The following is a 22,822-nucleotide window of genomic DNA, read 5'->3' on the forward strand; positions in this document are numbered from 1 at the left end:
CCACGATAAATGAAGGATCTGACAGGAAGGGGACCCCTGCCGAAGTAAATAACAGATGCAGACATCATGACTATACCAACCACTACAGATGACAGGCTGAAACCATCCTCCCCTTAATGTATGATAGAAAGTATTCCCATTCCTTCTGCTTGAACTCCTTTTTGCTGCTGTTACACACACTCCTCTGTCTCCCCATCACCGCCAATCACCATCCATCGATTTAAAGGTTTTCTTTCAAACAAACATTAACCTGTTTTTTAACAACAAAAGAAACGTAAAAAGATAAAACAACTTAACACTTTTGTGAAGATGCAAGTTTAGAGCATAGAGACACATGTAAAACAGTGTAGAGCTTTGTTTTGTTTTACAAATAAAAAAAAAACAAGAGGCTATTTTTTTTTTTTTTTTTGCCTAAATTACCAAAAAGCGATCTCTCTCATTAACTGTATAAGACATACATTTTTTTTAACACGCTCCAAGAGGTAATTAATGTACAATAAGATCAGACTTTTTTGAAGCGTGCCACCCTGCAAATAAATGTGACTACCCAATGGCCAACTATGAGCCTGACGTGTAAACACTGTGCTGGGCCATTAGTCAAGTTTACAGCCTGTTACTTATTTTTCCAGGATATGGCCATTTATCAAAAATCTCCAACATTTGAAATAAAATTATGGAAAAGGAACAAAAGAAATGCATTTGACAATCAGCCTTTAACTTTTATAGTTTTAATGTTGAACAGAAAAATCAGTAAACCCTGGGAGCTAAATGTGTTCAAATTCAAAAAATCAATTCATTTGACAGCACATATTAGTTTTTTTCCACTTGTAGAGCGCAATATGGATGGAATAAAAATCACCCCTTCTAAGCAAAGTGTCAGATTTTAATTCTTACCTCCTGGCAATTGTTTTTCTTCCCTTTTATAAAGCTGGTGAATGGAAAGAAGCTCACTGCTGGATTTCATCTTCTGGTTGTGATAATTAATGCAAGCAGAGTGTTTAGTTTAAAAGAGAGAGGTATAAATCTTACATAGCATTCATTCCTTTAAATAGAAGCTTATGGAGACATTATGTTGAAGTCATTAACTAAAGAGGAGGTGGAGAGGGGATCCAACTGAATCACTGTGCTGAGAAACATTAAAGTAAATGAAGGACGGTGTGAATGCAAGAGTGTGGTAATGTCTGTTTATGCATGCAAAACACAATCGTGTCTGTATGCATGTTCTTGCATTACAAGGAAACAGAAGATGACTTTAAGCTTGCATCCGTGTGTTTACGTAGCTTATTTGCATCTAAGTCTCACATACACTTTATTCTGTTTATGCTGCATAGACAAGTGATGCTTTTAGTTTTAAGGTCCTGTGTGATTGATTGGCATGATTTTATAGTGTGCACAGCAACATCACATGCCTACAATAAGTACAGCAGGATCTGCATGTAAACACATCTGCCTGTGTACACTGACAGAGCTTCAACATCGACATTCAGTCTGTCAGAATGAAAAAGGATTGTTTAATGTCTGCAAATGTCAACATATGCCAAAACACATTTGCATTGGTTTCATATTCGATCGGGTTCCCCCATGGTGTGAAGTTAGGAGAAAAAAAATCTACATAAATATCTTGCAGAGTACAACATATGTCCTTGTGTTTACTGAAACTTCAGTTTGATGAAACTGTTCTTTCTGGAATTAACAGTTCCATTATTATTATTATGCTAGTGTCGATCAAAAATCTTAGCTTTGTTACTCAAGTTGATGAACAAATAAAAATGTGTTACTTCGTCTGGTGACGTCTTGGTGACAATATTTGGTCAGCAAAAAAAAAAGAACATCAGACATTGTTTATTTTTATACAAAAATATACGTGGATATGTATGATATAAGAAAATATAATAAAAATAAATAAATAATCCCTCAGGATATAAAGGAATCCCACCTTATTTTTTATCAGCTCATCAGTAGAAAACCAGCTAAAGTGTCAGGACAGAGCCTCACAAAGCATTCCTGTCTGTTCTCAGAGTCCTCCAGAACAGCAGTAGTTCCAGCACTGAGCCCCTTACAGGTCTCTTAACTACACAGTATCTGTCTACTTTGCTTTTGATCTCCAGCGAGACAAAGGGATGGCAGAGAAATGCTACACAGTCTTTTTTTTCCACCTTACTTGTAGAGCTGAGAAAATCAAGTGCAGTGTTAAATCTGTTCCCACCAGAGCGTCTGACTGCTGGAGGGGACTCTGTAAGAGGCCTTATTTCTGTTTCGATCTGTCTTAAAATGCTGAAGGATAAGGCTGAGACAATATTTGAGACCTCTCTGTTTAAAAGGAATTCCAAATTTTGTCTGATGGAGGGAAAACCCTTTCAGTTGTTGTCTTATTTTACTTTTTGCAGTTTGGATTATGACAACGAAAGACAGAGCATAGGTGGAGCATTAAATACAGTATATGGATCACCTTATCACATGAACAAATAACACACTCAACAACACCCACACATATGGTTCATTATTGTCTTTCCTTTCCTATCCCTGCAAAACACTTTTGACCAGCTTTACTTTCTGTCACATTTGTCACATGTGGTGTGAATAATTCTGAGTAATGTTTGATAGATGAGGATTGAGAAAACCAAATGAAATCACCATTTTGATGTTCTTTGGCCCAGGTGTGTATCATGCATGTTGTTGATTTTTTTTGTTTTATGTTTTTTTAACATTCATTTTGCCCTATGAAAGGTAACACTATTATTTGTACTGACCTAACGTCTGTAGAAGCGGCCTATAAATATCTGCCCCCCCCCCCACATCCACAACTGACACCACTTCACTGGTAGTATCATCTTCATACCGTGACCAGCCAATAATCAGCAGTCTTCATGTTTCTTGCTTATTTGTTCATGTACAAGTTGTTTCCTATTTTATTTTGACATACAGTATATTCCCTTACAATTAAAACAATACGCCTGTGTGTTTTCCTGCAGGCCTTGTGAGTGGGTGTCCTGCACTAATTGGGCTTGATGAGCCTCACCTGTGATTAACTTCTGTGTCATGTTTTACCCTTGTCTGGTGTTCAGACTTCACTCCCATCATGTATGGTAAGACTTGTCCCATTGCCTTTTTAGTGCTTATAGTCATTTGAATGCCTAATAGCTTTGTCTCATGTATGAGCAAATTTCCTCAAAACTGCTCAGTTAGCAGCTGTTTGGTGGAATTGTTGCCTATGACAGGAAGTTATTTCTAACATCCCCACTAGCTCCCTTCTTATAGGAGGTTATATTCACTTGTTCTCTATTCTGTCACAAGCCAATGGTATGCTAATAACTTCAACTTAATAAAAATGATGTAATGCTAGCTTAACCCACCAAGCAACAGCCACAAATTGAAGCCCAGCTGCCATATCTCAGCTAAGTTGCAAATATAAGAAAATATGTCAGGCTAACTAGGACTTCACCTTGCCCTGTGTTTGGCGGAGGCTTTGTGGTCATTGGTGTGTGTTTGTGAAAAAAATAAGAGGCTGGCTGACAGATTATCCAGACAATTACTTTAACAAGCTGGAGGGAAAGTAGGGCAGAAATACTAATGTCTCGCTTCAGTGATCCATTCCACCTCAATACATTTTTTTGTTCTCTCTGTATAATTTATTTGCGTTTGCTTCTAATACTTTCACACATGCATCTCTCACACACGTCTTAACAGACTGCTGTACATTGAAGAATATGGCCCCCTAACACAGGTTTAGAGATTGTGACTTCTTTATCTTTTTTGCTGTTGTTGTTTTTTTGTTTAGAAAATGGAAAGAAACGCGAAAGTGAGACGAACCAAGATTTAGATTTTATGCTTTTGCAAATGTATTAGTATGTGATTCTGCTCATCAGACTCTGTTTCTCCCAACACAAGCATCCTCTCCCTCAGACTGTGTGCTATTAATGTGTACACTTTTAAAACTCCTGCCAATGTGACTGGCCTCCTTAAGCTTAGAAAAGTTTGATTAGGGCAGTACAAGATTCGTTAGTGTATAACAACTAATCAATTAGACACCGAATGAGGTCTGTGTTCGCTCACAGATACATGCATAAAGGCAGTGAAGAAGGCGGGAGAGAATTTCTCATTTCTTCAGTCTTGGAAAACAGGACAATTAGATTACGAGTGCAGAATAGTTTTTGAGTTTTTTGTTTTTGTTTCAACAAGACATGCCAACAGCCTTAAATATTTGCAGAACACATTAAAGGACCAATCGGTAACTCTGACACATAGTGTTTAGAATGGGCACTGCAGTCCAAATTTAAAACACTGGAGAGAGCTGTCTCCCCAGCCAGCTAGAATTAGTTATATGTGAACCAGTTCACTTACCTGCTTTTATCACAATGCCGCCGACCTGCTCTGGTCAAAACCAAAGCTAACCATTCTGCACCAGAATCGAAACTTAGTAGGAGGACATACTGTACTGGCTGCTTTGTCAGAGAAGCCCAGACATCAACAAAGCATGTTTCCTAATAGACTGATGATATAATCTGGAGGGTAATGTTAAGATTAACTTCAGGAGATATCTTATTGATTGGACATTTAATGCTGACAAAGTGAGAGTTGGGAAAAAAAAACAAATCGGGAGAAGATGGTTTGATGGTAAGAGCATTGGTTTAATTGTGAAAGAAACAAGTGAATGCTTTTATTGAAGTGCCAATAGGAAATGAAACCTTTGGAGGAGCTAGTTTGGAACATTTTTGAAAGACATATTTTGACCCTTAATCACCCTTTGTCGCTCTCTTAAGAGCACTTGACAATTTGCAAGCGGACCTTGTTCACTGTGAATTTTTTTCTTAGTTCGTATTGGTGCAGAGAGCAATCTGCTGCTTTCAGAAGGAAAGGGGAAGGCATCAGCCGAATACCACATTCATTCATTTTGACAGCTGAAAATATGAAGCAAGTAAAATGTTATCTTTGTTCTGTCCGACACGGGGTCATTTGTCAGACTCTTTGGAGTTGCGCTATTGACTGTCTGGCTTCCAGTAATGTCAACTGACCAGGAATTATTTCAAATAAGAAATGAAATATGGAAAGTTACTCGAAGACTCTATAGCGAGATAGAAATGGAAAAGCCCACAAAAAAGTGACCTCTTATTCATATAGTCATGATGCTAACATTTCTTCCCTCACAATTAAAAGTCATTAATCTACATCTAGATTAATCTACATCTAGAACAAAAATTCTATTTGAATTGATTGTATTCATGCACAATCTGAGAAAGGAGCTGTTGCGATGTTTTGATAAATTAGAATATCTATGTTTGCTTACCTTCCATTTTATATTGTTTTTCATTGTCTGCCTCTGCAATCCGCCTCTCTCACCCACTTGCTCTTTCTCTCTGCCCCTGGTGAGCTCTGTTTCCGCTGGTGGAAATGGTGGATTGATAGTTTCCGCTGAGTATCAATCCATGCATAAATGATTAGAGACATTTGTTCCGAAAGATTATTTTGAACTCTCCTGCACAAATACCTTTTCTCGTGTAACGTATGGCAACTCTGACACAGAAGTTACACCCACACTTTCTAGCTGCACAGAACGGGGTGTGCGCCTCAATTCATTTACACGTCTCCTGATCATGAGAAGTACATGATCAGGAGTACAAGTCTGTGCGTGAAAGGATCAAAAGGTACTTGTGCAAAATGGAATGGAAATGATATTAAGTCGGTATCAAACTCTCTAATCATTTATGCATGGATTAAAAGTTTTCCTCTAATGTTGCGCCTTACAAACAGAGAGCCAGAACCCTGACATTATTAATAATATACTATGAATTAATTTTAAGCAAAGTGCCTGCAAACTCTACAGAGAGGAATAACTAACTTCAAAGACCAAATAATATCACAAATAACAGCATGGGTTCTGTTAAAAGTCGAAATGTAACATCAAACTGCTTCCAGATGTCCCCTTGATTAGTTAGAACAGGGACTACTCTTGAATGCAGAGCTTTGAATTTTTAAAGCCAATGCAATGTAGTGGGAGAATTTTAATTCCAAGAACTTTAACACTTGTGATCTTTTAAGCAAATTGAGCAAGCATATAATAATTTTATTTTTACATTGTCAACTGGAAAGTAAACTGAAACTCTCTTGTTTCTCGAGAGAGTTTCAGAACAAGATTTGCTTTGAGATTTCCATAGTTATTGCATATACATCTTAGCAATATCACATTTTCTGTGCTTAAACTACCCCATTGAAAGGCTGGAATAGCATCAGGTAAACTAGAATTTTTGAAACGCAACAGTGATTTCCTCTAACCTGATCTCAGCGGATCTATAATGGGAGACAATATCATTCTGTATGCATGACTTCCAACTCAGGAGTCATTAGAGTCAGTGTAAGCCAGCAGTGTGTCTGTGCTGTTTACTGCACTATAAACGGAGAGATCAGTCTATCTGACATCACTTTGAACTGCTAAATATGAACAGTTTGAAATTCACATCCCTGCTTATAACTATCCGTTCATATTAGTGTCAAATGCAATCATCTCTGAACCGCTTTATTTTTAACACAGATGAGACATCACACAGTGACAGCTGAAAAGTTAATCGAGCATAATTTTCTATTTGACAGAAAAACATTTTTTATAGTTCCACTGTAAAGCTCTTTGGGAAACGTCATTCTAATCGGGGTAATGGCAAAATAAGAAGACCCAAAAAAAAAGGGTGCAACCAAAGTGTTTGTGACCGTAAGTTGTAACTTAATTACAAAGCTTTGTTATGTTTGCTTCTGCATGTGTCTTAACACTTTATAAACCTATATACCTATACAAAGTTATAATTATTATTCTCTATTGTTCATAAAACTCTATCTACAGACTGCTGCATTGTTTGGCTCATTAATGACCTGACCAACACTGTTACCTGGAAATGTTATCATATACACTCAACAAAAATATAAACGCAACACTTTTGTTTTTGCTCCCATTTGTCATGAGATGGACTCAAAGATCTAAAATTCATTCCAGATACACAATATTACCATTTCTCTCAAACATTGTTCATAAATCTGTCTAAATGTGTGATAGTGAGCACTTTTGCTTTGCTGAGACAATCCATCCCACCTCACAGGTGTGCCACATCAAGATGCTCATCAGACACCATGATTAGTGCATAGGTGTACCTTAGACTGTCCACAATAAAAGGCCACCCTGAAATGTGCAGTTTTTGCTTTATTGAGGGTCTGGGGACTCAGAACCAGTCAGTATCTGGTGTGACCACCATTTGCCTCATGCAGTGCAACACATCTTCTTCGCATAGAGTTTATCAGATTGTCAATTGTGGCCTGTGGAATGTTGGTCCACTCCTCTTCAATGGCTGTGCGAAGTTGCTGGATATTAGTGGGAACTGGTACGCGCTGTCGTATACGCCGGTCAAGCACATCCCAAACATGCTCAATGGGTGACATGTCCGGTGAGTATGCTGGCCATGCAAGAACTGGGACATTTTCAGCTTCCAAGAATTGTGTACAGATCCTTGCAACATGGGGCCGTGCATTATCTTGCTGAAACATGAGGTGATGTTCATGGATGTATGGCACAACAATGGGCCTCAGGATCTCATCACGGTATCTCTGTGCATTCAAAATGCCATCAATAAAATGCACCTGTGTTCTTCGTCCATAACAGATGCCTGCCCATACCATAACCCCACCACCACCATGGGCCACTCGATCCACAACATTGACATCAGCAAAGCGCTCACCCACACGACGCCACACACGCTGTCTGCCATCTGCCCTGAACAATGTAAACCGAGATTCATCCGTGAAGAGAACACCTCTCCAACGTGCCAGACGCCATCGAATGTGAGCATTTGCCCACTCAAGTCTGTTACGGCGACGATCTGGAGTCAGGTTAAGACCCCGATGAGGACGACGAGCATGCAGTTGAGCTTCCCTGAGACGGTTTCTGACAGTTTGTGCAGAAATTCTTTGGTTATGCAAACCAATTGTTTCAGCAGCTGTCTGAGTAGCTGGTCTCAGACGATCTTGGAGGTGAACCTGCTGGATGTGGAGGTCCTGGGCTGGTGTGGTTACACGTGGTCTGCGGTTGTGAGGCCGGTTGGATGTACTGCCATATTCTCTGAAACGCCTTTGGAGACGGCTTATGGTGGAGAAATGAACATTCAATGCCCGAGCAACAGATCTGGTTGACATTCCTGCTGTCAGCATGCCAATTGCACGCTCCCTCAATGCTTGCGCCATCTGTGGCATTTTGCTGTGAGACAAAACTGCACATTTCAGAGTGGCCTTTTATTGTGGGCAGTATAAGGTACACCTGTGCACTAATCATGGTGTCTGATGAGCATCTTGATGTGGCACACCTGTGAGGTGGGATGGATTGTCTCAGCAAAGCAAAAGTGCTCACTATCACACATTTAGACAGATTTATGAACAATGTTTGAGAGAAATGGTAATATTGTGTATCTGGAATGAATTTTAGATCTTTGAGTCCATCTCATGACAAATGGGAGCAAAAACAAAAGTGTTGCGTTTATATTTTTGTTGAGTGTACTACTGCAGCAGATGAGTACGATATCAGTTTGTTGAAACCCTTTGCACCTCATGTATCTTCAGTTTTTTTTTTTTTAAACATGCTAACATTTGTTAGTTGGTACAAACAGGATGTATGAACAGACAGGTGGGGATGTTACATCGACAAATATTTGACCACATTTATCGACCACAGTATTTTGTGTTGACAGAAAAATGTTAGTTTAAAAAACACATTCATGTTTCTGAAGCTGTAATTCTTGTGTTGCTGTCATATTGCCCATGCACAGGTTAACTTGTCAAAGTACTGGGTGTGTTTGACCCGGGGAGGGCACATGGTTTTTGACCACTGTGGCGGCAGGCAGCATCGTGAAACCACAGCTGTGTCGTTTTTGTGTTTGGTCAATGAATGGAAACTGATGGATGCAGTTATCACGTTGCACATTTTGCTAAAATAAATGGATTGTGTTATGCTGCAAACTGACAGCACGCCTGCAGAAGACTTACTGAAGCAACATACAACATGGGTATCACATTGAACCCCATATGGCAGTATCCTCCTGAGAATCACCAATTCAACAACAGAAATGGATGCTATGACAAAAATAATGGGTTTTTGAAAATTAAAAAGCATGAAAACAGTTAATAGTGGACACCATAAATAAAGGTATAAACCTGAAAATGAACTAAATATCGGAACCTTGAAATTCATATTGCACATGTTCTGAAGTTAAATAAATAAAATGCAGTGTTGCATAGGACACACGATGATGGTGTAGATGATGGTACACTTCATGTGGCTCCCTGAGTTCACCTAATCTAGGTCTTCATCTAAGCGTTTACTCTCTGGGTCACTCAATTTCTTTGGATCCTCATCTTCTGACAGTCTTATTAAATACTCCCAAAGGCAGAATGCATGCATGCAAGAGCAGAACCTGTGTGAGATGCAACAACTTAAATAGGTTCAGCTGAGTATCCAAAATCCCAGGGTGCTTCCTGTAATACCATCTTCAGTCAAATGCGGTAATGAAAAAAATCACATTAGGGGTGGCCCATAAGTGCACAAGTACAAACAAAAGAATATCAAATTGAACTGCAGCTTATTTTTTGAGGTGTTGGGCTGTAGTGGATGCTACCCGTCATGGTTTGGGTTCGTATGTGTTATATTTCAGAGTTTTGAGTTCAGCCTATAGTGTTTCCTGAGTTTTAAGTTGTATTCTAGTCTTCAGTGTTTCATGTGTTTTTTGTGTCCTTCTCTGTTGTCTGTAATATTGTTTCCTGTGTTTCTTGTATGTGATTCCTGGTGTGGTTACTTTGGTATTTAGTGTGTTTCCCTGTTGCCTGTAAGTTTATTTCCTGTGTTAAGTCTAGTCTTTGTTGTTTCCTGTTTTATTTTGTATATCTTGTTTTGGTGGTGTTGTTAGTGTTGGGTTTTACTTTGTACTTGTCCTCGAGTCTTGTGTTCTTTGTTCCTTGAGTTTCCCGCCTGTGTGATTACCCTGATTGGCCTCACCTGTCTCGTTAGTCTCACCTGTGTCCAATTAACCCAGTCTATTTAGTCTCTGTGTTTTTCCTCAGTCCCTGTCGTTCATTCTCTGTGTAGTTCATGTGTGTTCTGAGCCTTTGGATTGCTTTGTTTGGCTCCTTATGGATTTTGGATTGTTTTTTTTTTGACTGGTAGGTTTGTGTTTTTGCCTTTTTGGTTAAAATAAATAATTTTTGTTCCTGAAATTGGGTCTTCCCTCCCTGTGTTTCTGCTGGCAGTCGTGACATTTACCAGTGGCTTTTCCAGTTCATTATTGGCTATTAAATGTTTGACATTTAAAACCAATAAAATACAGTGACCACATTATAATGTCCAAAGAATAAAAGTAGATAATGAAATGTTCAGAAGGGGGGGGAGATCTATTTTTGTATGTAGTATTTTAATGTTCTGAGTATGTACAATTAATTTTACATGTTAAAACTTGCCTCTAAAATGAGTCCCATTTTAGAACCTCGATAACTTATTTTGGAGCAACTTAGATCACTACCACATTCTGCACACATAAATCCACTTTATGAAGAGTCATTTTATCGGCTGACTGACAAACTGGACATTACGACGAGCCTGGAGGACAAGTCAGAGATTCAGCAAAGTCAGGTGTCGTTATCATTGGGGAACCATGATTTCTGGACCATGTTAAATCCTAATCCATCCAACAGTTGTTGAGATAGTTTCTGTCTGGGCAAAAGGGGCGAACCAGCCAACCAATTACCAATCAAGCTACCAAATGTTGTAATCCTTCAAGATGATTATCCTCAGTAGAGAATCATTTATACCGAGCCTGAAAACTGGGGAAGAGGTGTGGGGAAGGGGAACATTATTAAAGTAATAAAGAAAATAAGAAGAGCACTAGAGCTGGAACAAGATTGAATTTAAATATAAAGAGGCAAAAGTTAAGAGTGGGGAATGGGGTGCACAGAGGAACGAGGTGTGTAAAGGTGATAGAAAAACTAGGGGGAAGAAATGAAGTGCTGACTCAGCTACTTGACTTAACAGTAAAAAGTGTTGAGTCCTATACTGTGACATGTACAGTATACGCACTTGGAGAACATAAAACAAGTGTTGTATCACACAAATTGAGCAAATGTATTAAATAACTAAAACAGGGATTTTTTTTATAAGCAACCTTTTTGCTGTTATTTTCAGTAATTATAATATAAAGCCTTTTTAAAAGTCTTCAGTGTGGGTGACTCAATCATCCTTTACCAACTATTCATTTTAACATTTGATTTAGGATGTGTTTGTCAGCAAATAGAAATAGGACACTTTGCACTTAAGTAGATTAAATCATTGTTCTCCCCATTTCCACTTCCTGGTTGAGATTGGTGCTCTCGTGAACATGCACACCTGAATGCCTCTTGTACCACCAGGTGTTGGCAATGTGGACTGTACCAAGTAAGACTTTGGCAAAGGGGGGATTATAATATTTTATATTTATCAATTAAGTTTGTAACCAGCTGTAATACATTAACTCTTGCTCCATGCCTATACTGCAGTGTTACTGTACATTAAATCACAAATTAGGAAAGATTTACATTTTTTTGACGTTAAAATGCGTTGATGATTCTAAACTTTACCCTTGCAAATAGCAATTTGGTTTGACCAGGTAGTTTTTAAACTGAATGTTTTAGCCTTGTGGCCATTTTGACTGTTTGCCAGGGATCCCCTGTTTGTGAGTGTTTTTTTTGTTTGTCATGTTTAGGATCCTAACAGTAACGTTGAATCAATTTTCTGGACTGTTGTGGCTATTTTGTTGCTGCAAACCTATTACAACTGTTGGTTTACACTCAGTTTAACAGTATGTAAGATATTTAACCTTAAAACACCCTTCTACTTTGATTATTGGCCAATAGAATCACCCATTTCTCATTTTGCAGAAAGGACATTTGGATTTTGATTCACTCGCACACAATACACAATATCTGTAAGAGTATATACTAGATAAAGCCAGATAGACATTTGACCAAACATTGGAGTCAAAATGGCAACCTTGAAAACGCTTTGAAGTGACAAAGGGAGCTCGGCTCTGTAATGACAAGGATGAGCTAGTGCTGATTGGAAAATTATTATCTAAGAACGGATCAGAACTCAAGCAGCTGATAGTGACAGCAGGAAAGATCTTACTGTGAAGCTTCATGAAGGTTTTAATGGAAAGTGGTGAACATTCGTGAGAGCACGATTATGTTCCTGGAGAAGAAAAAAGTGAGAGGCTGGGAGGTAGTTTGGTTTATGTTGATTGATCACTTATTTGAGCCATATTATGACAACAGGTTCAAATTCACCATACCCTGTCAGCCATGTGTCCACATAGTGGATGTCTGAATCAAGGTTAGCATGTGAGTAACAGAAATAGTGTAGGTGTTTTACTTAATTTAAATTTATATGAATTATTTTCACTTGAAAATATTTTGAGATTTAATCATTGTAGTGATATTTAAATGTTCTATTTTTATGTATCTTTTCTTTCCTCTGTCATGACACTTGAGTAAACCACGTTGAATTGCCTTTTTGTTGAATTGTGCAATATAAATAAACTTGGCTACTTGTGATTTGCATTTCCTCTTTTATCACTTATTTAATCCCTCTGAGGGCAAGCTATAGAAATGGCTATAGAATTGGAAAACCATTGTCACATTGTAGTTTAGCCAATAATAAAAAAACTAGAAAAGCAGTCGAGAAAGAGTCCAGTGAAATGCTGTCGAAAACAAGCATGATTTTGAAAGTAGAATCCTCTTTGTTCTCTGTATTCACCCACCCCCTCCTCTCTGTGCTCCCTCAATATCCGTGTCCCTCACTTACATGCACTAGAGCCATTGGTCCAGCTCATGCTTTGAGTATGGGCTTCATTCATGCGTGAAGTAGAGAGGCTTGATTGGTTTATAAAACGTGTACCGAGTGCCGACGTTGATCAAAGTTTTTATGTTTACAACTACTACAGATGACAGATTTTTTTTGTTCCCTTTTCAGAGCACATTAATTAATAACTACTGTCAGGAAATAAAGATAATTTCAACCAAAATCTAAAAACGTGTATCTGGAGAAATTTACAAACCCTGCCTTTAATGTGCATCTCTTATTAGTTAGTCGCTTAAGTTTCCAAGTCTTGAGTTCAGCTTACTGGATGCTCCCATGTTTTTTTTGTGGCTAACTCATAACCTGGAAAATAATCTAATTGACCATCATGTTTGAGATTGTATTATTTTGTTCTTGTATTGGTTGTGCTCGAGAGCTATGGTTTTTTTTTTTTTTGCAGGAATATAAAGCCAAGACTGCAGAGAATGTAACTGACACAATTATATCTCCATGGAAAGGATGATGTGCACTTGATCCTCCTACCAGGTAACTGTAACTCTCATTATTACTTTGGCCCACCTTGTAAAGGTCAATGACATTTCTGAACCCCATTTTCCTGCAGCCAAACAGAAGTTAATGAACGACAAATGCTGAACAAGACACCTATCAAGACAGATGGACCCTTGGATAGAGCAGAAACCAATAGCTGCAAAAGAATTGTAGATATGTTTATACGGGAAGAATTTAGCTTTTTTTATGTTCTGTGGCTGAAACATTCAAAGCAGCAATGCCTCTAAAAAGCATCGTTTTAAGCCTCATTATAAGTTAACGGGTAAGTTGCAGAAAAAAAAAAGTATCAGCTCCTGTACATTTTTCAAGAATTAAAATAGTAAAGATTTTTTTTTTTGCTTTTACCAGGTTATACAAATGATTTATGAAGACTTTCTATTGACTTTCAATGCGCTTTTGGAACCAGCCCTCAAGTGGCCGCTTGCAGAACTGCAGTTTGAACTGTTCAACATTGGCTGTATTTTCTCAGCCCTTGAAGTTGCCCCCCAGCCAATAAGGTTAAAAAAAGGCTTTGCTGGTAGTTGAAAGCTTTCAGTAAGGACGAGTGGAAGACATTTTGCCAGTTGAACTACAGGCTATCCTGGTTTTGACTGCAGTTTGAACACTTCAACAGCAAGGTTTTTTATCAATTGAAAAAAACCTGGAGGTGTTAATGTGAGGGCTTATGTAGAAACAAAGGCAAAAGAATGATGTATTTTAAACTTGGACAGTTAGGGAGTTAAGACCCTTTTTATATTACTTTCTACTAGTGGTGTCCAAACTTTTTTTCTTGTTCGCCAAAATTGTCGTGTTAGAATCGCTCACAGGTTTTGAACTTTTTGTCTGTTGACCTCTTCAAAAATAACCTTAATACACAATCAATTATTGCAGTGAGAAACTATTGTGTTGTATTAAAAAACAAATACTTCATATTTCTCTATTTGATTTTTTCCATTAGCTTTTTTACGAATCAAGCCATGGTTATTTTTCTAATAAAACCTTTTCAAGGTTAACAGACTTCTTATCTTATTCCTGCAGCACTCATTTCAAGGCTTCCTTTTTGTCAGAAAGTGTTTCAACCACCATCTGTCTATCCATCCTGGCTTGTGTTGACTTGAGAACAGCTTGATTTCCCTTTGAATAAATGATTGATTTAATCAATCTGAACCTTATTTAACACAAAACCAAACTATTATATTAGCATGATTATATTAGCACCAAAGTATTATATTAGCATTAGCAAGCAGAGTCCGTAATTAAATGCTATTTCATGGATTATATGAAGTTGAAGTTCCATGTTGCATTTAATAAGTGGCTCACAATTTATGCATTATGGAAAGATTCTTGTTGGACAATCTGTTTTTTTGTACTTGTGATTCAAGCGCTTTAGTGGCAATGTTGGCATTTGTATACAGCTTCTTTGAGCTGGCAGCGTTGGATGGCAGCTCCACTGGCTGCTCGAACCAGCTCATTAGATCATTTTACTCAGCTGCTGGTATCCAGGACAGTTGAACCAACTAAATGAGTTTGAACGAAGCAATGAGTTTTAGTCATTGACTTTTAGCTTTTGACAAATTCTCAAAGCTTTGAAAGTGTGTCAGTCTGTAATGGAGAATATTTTATAGAATATGCATCTCTCTTTCTCTGCCAGATCTTCACAAAATGCATCCTTGACCTTTTCCCTTTGTGATTTAACCGAGCGTTTAAGCTCTAGCAATGGATCAAGTTTCCTTTAGAAAAAAAAATACTGCTACCTCTCTATGGCTTTGTGTTGGTTGTGTCCATTATGCATAGGGTGTCTGTGCATGTGTGTTTCAATGTGTGCTCCCTTCTGATAGGTTTGTCAGTCATCTGTAACCACTGATATTGTATTTGTTAATTGAGCCATTTTGGGACAAGCATTGGCAGGCTGATCTCTGACCCAAGATAAAACTTTTTTGTGTTTTAATTTATGCACCTATTTCATCAGATATTTGGGCCATGCTATTTATGCTATTTACAAGTTGCATAGCATCGAAAATTCAGTTCAGTCACCCTCCATCTTTGAAGATTATTGTAGTCAGTCAGAAAATTGAGATTTTGGTTGTCGTAGTGAAACGGGGCACACAGGTTTTCAGCCCTGTAGCCAGTCTTTCAGCCCTCAGTATGATTTAATGAGATTTTTTAAATAATCATTGTGTGTTAAAGGTGAAATACAAAATTAGTAACGTCCTGTCCTTAATCTTCCTGTCCTTTCATCTTCAAACATTGGGAAATCATATATATTACTTCTACACAAGCTTCTCTGATGGCTCCCTAAATCTAAAATAACAGTTGTATTCCCACTTCTCACAGTCAAAGCTCTTCATGGTCAGAGACCAATCCTGTAATAGTTCATAGTGCCATATAACCCCTGTAGAACATTACACTCCCAGAATGCTGGGCTTGCTGTACCTACAGTCTTTAAAAGTACCTGGAAAGTGCTTTCGACATTTGCTATGAATTTGCACAATGCAAATAAAGATTGAGATTGAGAAATATGTACATGATACAACCTGTTCCTGGTTAACTATTAACGAGTAACCTACAAGACTAACTTTATTTCCCTCTGGATCAATAAAGTATCTATCTATCTATCTATCTATCTATCTATCTATCTATCTATCTATCTATCTATCTATCTATCTATCTATCTATCTATCTATCTATCTATCTATCTATCTATCTATCTATCTATCTATCTATCTATCTATCTATCTATCTATCTATCTATCTATCTATCTATCATTTGAAAAAGCAGCACCATGTGAAGTTAATAAAGGGACTGTGTACAAATAAACCAAAATGATGTTAATTCTAATGAAACTCTGGTTTCTATTCATTTTTAGACAGCACAGCCATGCATTCATAAAAGAACAGAGGGATGCTCAAATAGGGCATTAAGACATTTTTTGTTCGCCTTTACAAGTTTTCAATCATGCTTAAACAATGTTCTACAACACACATCTAATTATAAGATAAAACGATCACTTAATGACGTTTATTTGATTCAATGCAAACTATCTCACCTTTAACTGCAACAAGATTGATCAAAAAGGACATGTCAAAATAATAAGCACATATGTAGAGTTCTGCAGCCATAGAAATATTTCCCACAGTTGTATCCCTTAGTTGCAAAGGACCGTGGTGTTTAAAAAAAAAAAAAAAAAAGGATTGTGAAATAATCCAGTTCCTCCCACCTTCACTTTCTCATTAGCTTCACACTCTGCACAGAAATGAATCATGGCTTCCTAATCTGTATCATCTCGGACAAAATAATACCACCACTGGTGGAAATATTACAATTTCATAATAATGAAAAATTGACCCCAGATAGGATGGTGGGGAGGTTTCTTTGAGTTCATGAAATAATGAGGCTGTTAAGGGAGTTCATATTTTTGGAGAAGAGGGCTTGACTGAATGAATGTAGCGGTGCCGTTTAAAAATGTCTATCAACCGAAACTGCACTAAACACTAAAATGTGATTGGCTGGGAAAATACTGCTTTTAATATCAGGTGTAGACGTTTTATTTTAATGACTAATTGATCTTTTATCAAACCAAACGTGTAACGTGACACACTCTCAGTTCAAGTTTCAGCTCAAGGGGGCTGTATTTTGAAAATTATGAAACTGCAATAATCCAAAGGCAGCTTGAGATCATTCAGATGCAGCTTCTACATCTTGTGATCTTGGTAAAATTATTTTGTGGCATCTGATTTTTTTTTTTAAAGAAAAAGAGCAAAGGCTTTTGAACATACTTAATTTGAAACAAAGAGTGTCAATAAACAGCAAACACAACAAAGTGTGAAAAAATGACAATCAAATGAAGGGAAGTATAGACTGGTGACAAAGAGAAGGAGGAGAAGTTAATGAGCACAGTAGTTGTATATAATTCCATGTAAATAGCTAGTTTTTATGTTCATTGCAGGTTTTAACTTGAGCCAGTGTCCTCCCTTTGTTATCAAATACTGAACATGTCATTAATCTTTTCAGTTTTACAAGCCCTTCTTCTCTATTTATTCATAAAGGGAGTCCATGTAATGTATTCATATATAGCTTCATAAACATAATCCCATGACTAGTTTCACATAAATAAAAATATTATTTTTTGACATATATTTTAACAATGAGAAATCAAATATTACTTTGTGTCAAGTTAAATTAAAGGATTATGTTAAAATAAAAATTTCTGGCACTCACTCCAGCTAATCACAGGCCAATCATAAGTTTCTATTTGATTTGTTGCAAAATCAGCAGGATCTGTTGAGAAACATATTCACTCTATTTTTTTAAGAGTATCTTACTATATATAACTTTCAAAAATGAATAATAACTTTATTTCCCCAAAGATAATTTGTTTTTCACCAAGGGCATAAAAATGATAAATGAAGACTTTAACAAACACAAATTAACATATTATGAATCTCTCCTCCGGTTTTGTGTCTGTATAATGTATTTGTTTAGTTGATTTATAAGATACACTTTCATGTAGGAATTTCTTTTGGACTGCACACATTCAGTTGCCTCCTCAGTCACAGTTTAGCTTCCAGGAAATATGTGTGATATTTTGGGTTCACAAAGCAAAATGTACTAAAATACGATTTGCAGTCGCATGAAGTGAACATGGTAAATGAGATGAAGGACAACCTTTAGGCTAACAACTTTTGGTAAGCCTCAAGGAGACTAGGCAAAATATTATACAATTGAGAAAGGAAAAGTATGGATTTGGAAAGAGGTCAGAGGGTGGAAAATATTTTTGTCTCAAATCCTTGGAGGAAGATGCAGAGTTGGCAGAACTAAGAGCAAAGCTTAATTTTTTTGGGTAGAGATCACTGAGGTAGTCAAATAGCTTCCAAGTGGCAGTGAAAGGTGTATATGAAATTGGAGATGAAAGCTTTGGACATTACTGGGCTGTGATGGCCGACACCGCTCTTAAAGCATCCCTGTAGGTCTGAGACGGCCCCTGTAGAAAGGCAGACAGGGCTGGTATAGTTCCCATTTTTAAAGATTAAGACCAGAGGGTTTGACTCAAATATCGGGGTACTACACAACTCAGCCTCATGTCGAAGGTTTATCAGAGTGCCAAAAGGAGGCGTCAGCTTTGTGTGAACCTCTGAGACATGGCACTGCAGATTCATCTTGGCCCTGAAACATGGGACCAGCTATTTGTACTGTCTGGAGTGGAATGGGAGAGTGCTCTTACAGCCTACATGCGTATTAAAAACTTGGAATAGCTATAATCATGTCCCTTGTGGGTCTATCAGGGGGTGTTACTGCAGGATTATGGGGTACAGGGGCTGTTGCTGTGAGCTATATGAGTATATTGCTGTTTTGTTTTTCAGATCCTGAGAAAGATCCTTTTGTGGACTTCTTAAAAAGAAAGTCTCTCTTCACGTCCAACATGAATTAATTCATGATCTAAACCACCACCTTAATGAATAATTCCATCTTTTTTTGTTTTCCAAACAGGAGGCACCAGTGACTGAGGACCAACCAAACACTTTTCTCAAGTCCTCATATGGTAAGCTACAAAATTATCCAAATAAACTATACCAAAAAATCTAGATTGGATGAGTGCTGTGTTCGTCTATAGTGCTCGGTAAACTTGCCTGAACAAGTTGGTATTCAGGTTTTCAATTGGTTGCTACACAAGTGCATCATCTGTAATCTTTTATATCATTTTCCCTATGTTGTTTATTTCTACGTTCTCCCTCTGTCTGTTGATAACTCCATCCATCATGCTTTTTTGTGTGTCAGGGCTCGTTCTCAAAAAGAACTGCAAATGGGTTTGTCAATATGTCATGCATGGTAATATACAGCAATCATCTTGAAAAGAACCTGTGATGACTGATGGCCCACAGATTTTAACTAATGACTTCATGACTGTCGTGATGAATCTCCAGAGGAAGGCTGTTTTGTTAAGGAAAAAGCGAGTGAGAAGGTAGTGATTTTCACAGTCAGATTCTATCCAAGCTGCTTCCCAGCTGTTTCACTGAGAACACAGCTGTGTCATGTAGTATAGTGGTTCTATTGAGGACAAGGTCTGTCACTGGTTTATCATATCTTGTCAAGGGAACAGGGGAATGTATAAAACAGGAGGTCAATTTGTTTGGAGCAACTACACCAAAAAAATTTATTTTTATATTTGATCTTTTGCAAATAAGAACATAATTTGGAATCATCACACTCCTACCACAGTCACATCAGTAAAATCATCCTGACACATTTTTTAACAAATGAGTCATAACCTCAAACTCAACCTCAAAAGTCTCAAACTGTCTGTCTGTCTGTCTGTCTGTCTGTCTGTCTGTCTGTCTGTCTGTCTGTCTGTCTGTCTGTCTGTCTGTCTGTCTGTCTGTCTGTCTGTCTGTCTGTCTGCCTGCCTGTCTGCCTGTCTGCCTGCTGTCTGTCTGTCTGCCTGCCTGCCCGTATGTACTGTATGTGATGACTTCCAGTGGTAGATAGTAATAATTGGATTATTAGAGTTTGAGGAAACAAACTGGTCTGGTTTAGATTACATCAGCTAATGAGTTGTTTGGTTTTGACTGGTTTGTGCACATCAGTGTATTGTTAGACGTCTGTGCAAACACATTTATCATGCATGATGTCAAGTAAGTCAGAGCTAGATCAAGGTCTCTCTGTTAATTGCACTTCCATTTTTCTCTCCTGCCTCGTCCTTCTCGGGTTAAATTGCTCCCTCATGCCTGCTTGCTTTCGTGTAATTTATCTCTGATATGATCTACCTTTTTACTCAGTGAATCTTTCTCGACTTGCTCCACTTATTCTTTTCCAACTTCAACTCTTTCTGCTTGTAGTTTTGCCTCCAATAAAATAACTTTATTGCCTTGCTGCTGATTTTTCTCCCTTCTACTTATTTACCCTTCTTCCCTTGAGCTTTTCTCTCATCAGTTGATTCTGTTTTTGCCGTCCTGTCGCCTGCCCTTTTTCCTGACATCTTATTTGTTTTTTTCCTACTTTGCTCCACTCAGTGATTTTATCACCCAGCGACAATCTCTTTCCTCCCTCCTTGTCACCTTTTTTCTTCCTCTACCTTGTCTTTGTCCTTCCAAGCTGTTGCTTCTTTTTTTCCTACTGATCATGAACAGGTTTGTTTCTTAAAAAAAAAATAAAAAAAAAATCCTAATCTGTCTGCAAGGACAAAAGTTGATGCTTTTGTGCACTCATGCAAACTGTCGAGGAAACAACCACACTGACATAGATCTGAGCCAAACAGACCCTGCCCTTCTGCAGTCTCATCCCTCACTCCCATACAGCCTTTAGTTTTATTGCCCCTTTAGCGTACACGTGCGACTTTTTGATCCAGTAGATGTCGCCCTAGAGCACCAGCATTAAACACAAAACAAATTGCTCACTGAATCCTCTGCTCTTCTACAGCCACACAATTCCAACCCATCTCCATTCACATTTGCACAAAGCAGTTATCATATTGGAACGCACCATAATTAAGCACTTAGCATAAGTCCTTGTCTCATGCTGTAACGGTAGAGTTAGCAAGCTAATGGTAGCTCTCTTTAGTTGGCTTGTAGCTTCATATTGCATGTACTTTTACACAGAATGGCCATGATCTAAAACGGTTATGTGACTTTAAAATAAGCAGGGAGTACAGTATGCTATTCTTCTTTTTTTTTTTCTGGTCCCTCACTTAAACAGCTTTCAACAAGATATAAATAAAAACTATAAATACAGCTTAGACAGCGGTACTTAGGCTGTGTCTCACTCATTGTAAATAGGCATGACTCAGAGATATTTATAGAGAATATCCTGAATTTCTGCTGTATTTATGTGTAAAATGTTGCACATTCTGCCTTTAACTCATTAAAGACATTATGCAGATTTTCGGTCCTTTATATAAGAAAAAAAAACATGATTCTTTTCATTTCTATTCCCTGTCACATTAAACTTAAGACTGCGGTGTCAGTCTCCTTGAAGAGTTAAGATTTCAGCTTCTGAAGTGTTCCTTTTGCAGGGCTGTCTATGTTTGATTATGAGAGCATGACCACAGTGACACAAAGCTGCACTGACAAGCCATGTAGCGTTATTCCCTTAACATTGGCAGTAATGTAATGTGCAGAGACAGTCTTTCACACACACACACAGCACACATCACGCAGCTCACAAATGAGCTCTTTTACTTCTCTGTCCTCCTAATATCACGTTCACGTGCATTAATTAATAGCTGAACTCATTATTTCCACTGTAGTACAGGTACATAATTGGGTAATTCTGCATCTCGATGCATCAGATGTGTGCATGTGTGGATGACTGTGTGTGTGAGCCAGTAAATTATAGGATCTGAAAGTTATTCTAGTGGAATGTGTTCTCATTAGGACCAGTCAGACTCTGTCCACCTCATTAGTAGAGTGACTCTGAGATGGGGAGCAGCCTTGCATGATAGGAGGAAGAGAGCGAGACAGTTAGAGAAAGAGACAAAGTTCATCACTGTAGAGAGACGGATGAGGAGAGAAAGCTTTAAGGGATGACGGTCAGGAGGAGAGGATTCTCTCTGACACTTTGTCATTTATCATTACTGTTGTTATAATCTGACGCTGCATCAGAGGGCAGTCTGTCAGTGAGTCACGGAACATCCTGTCACCTGATACTGCAGTTCCCCTTTGGAAATACCTGGCTTTTTTTAAACTTGATTAATCACATCACAGTCTGCATACTTGCTTTTTTCAGCTGACGTGAATTTGCCTTTAAAATGCACTTAATACGCATCATCAGTATTCAAATGAGTATCTATACAGCTATTTAGACTTTGAAACATATTTTAGCTTCTTCGACCGGTGGAGCCACTTGATCTGCTCTTAACTGCTCTCAATAAGATTCAGCTTTTGTCGTGTTTTGTGTACATCTCCTTGTGTGGCTCTTAAATTCAGATAAAAATATATACTTTTTTTTTTTTTACTTCACTTTGTGTGTTGTATTACAAATCAGTTCATTAAAAGTATAGATTTTTAGATAGAAATAACACTGAGTTATCACACAACGGTAGTTGTAAGGGATTTATTGAATGAGACATTTAACTATTAACATGCACCTGTTTAACGCTAATGAAAATAAATCAGCAGAGATTAGTGAGTCATGAGTTTAGAGTCAATAATCTAGTAGGTAAAAAAAACACAATCATATCATCAATCATAACTTTTTAGAATGCTCAGTATTGGAGTGTTCTGTCTATTTCAAATTAAACGGTTACTTTGGCATCCGTCTTTGATTTCAACCTATATGTCTTTGTCTTTTACTATCCATGTCTCTGCCACACATTATGGACCAGCAGGGACCATATACAAAGTGCATGCAAAACTGAGCGACTTGGTGTCTGCGAGACCATGATTGTGCATTTATGTGCCTATAAACACATGCCTTCCTGCCATAATGGATGTTAG

The 22,822-nt window shown here is 37.8% G+C and overlaps 1 long non-coding RNA gene across 1 annotated transcript in view; it reads left to right on the forward strand.

Annotated features, from left to right (window-relative positions):
• The first annotated feature begins 18,881 nt into the window (after positions 1-18,881).
• Positions 18,882-22,822, forward strand: part of LOC306835022 — a 98,821-nt gene continuing 94,880 nt past the window's right edge. The window contains exon 1 of the long non-coding RNA XR_013780556.1: positions 18,882-18,933. This is a non-coding gene — a long non-coding RNA (uncharacterized lncRNA). The remainder of the gene's footprint in view (positions 18,934-22,822) is intronic.

The sequence above is a fragment of the Symphodus melops genome (assembly GCF_947650265.1).
Source record: "Symphodus melops genome assembly, chromosome: 14".
NCBI classification, from domain to species: domain Eukaryota; kingdom Metazoa; phylum Chordata; class Actinopteri; order Labriformes; family Labridae; genus Symphodus; species Symphodus melops.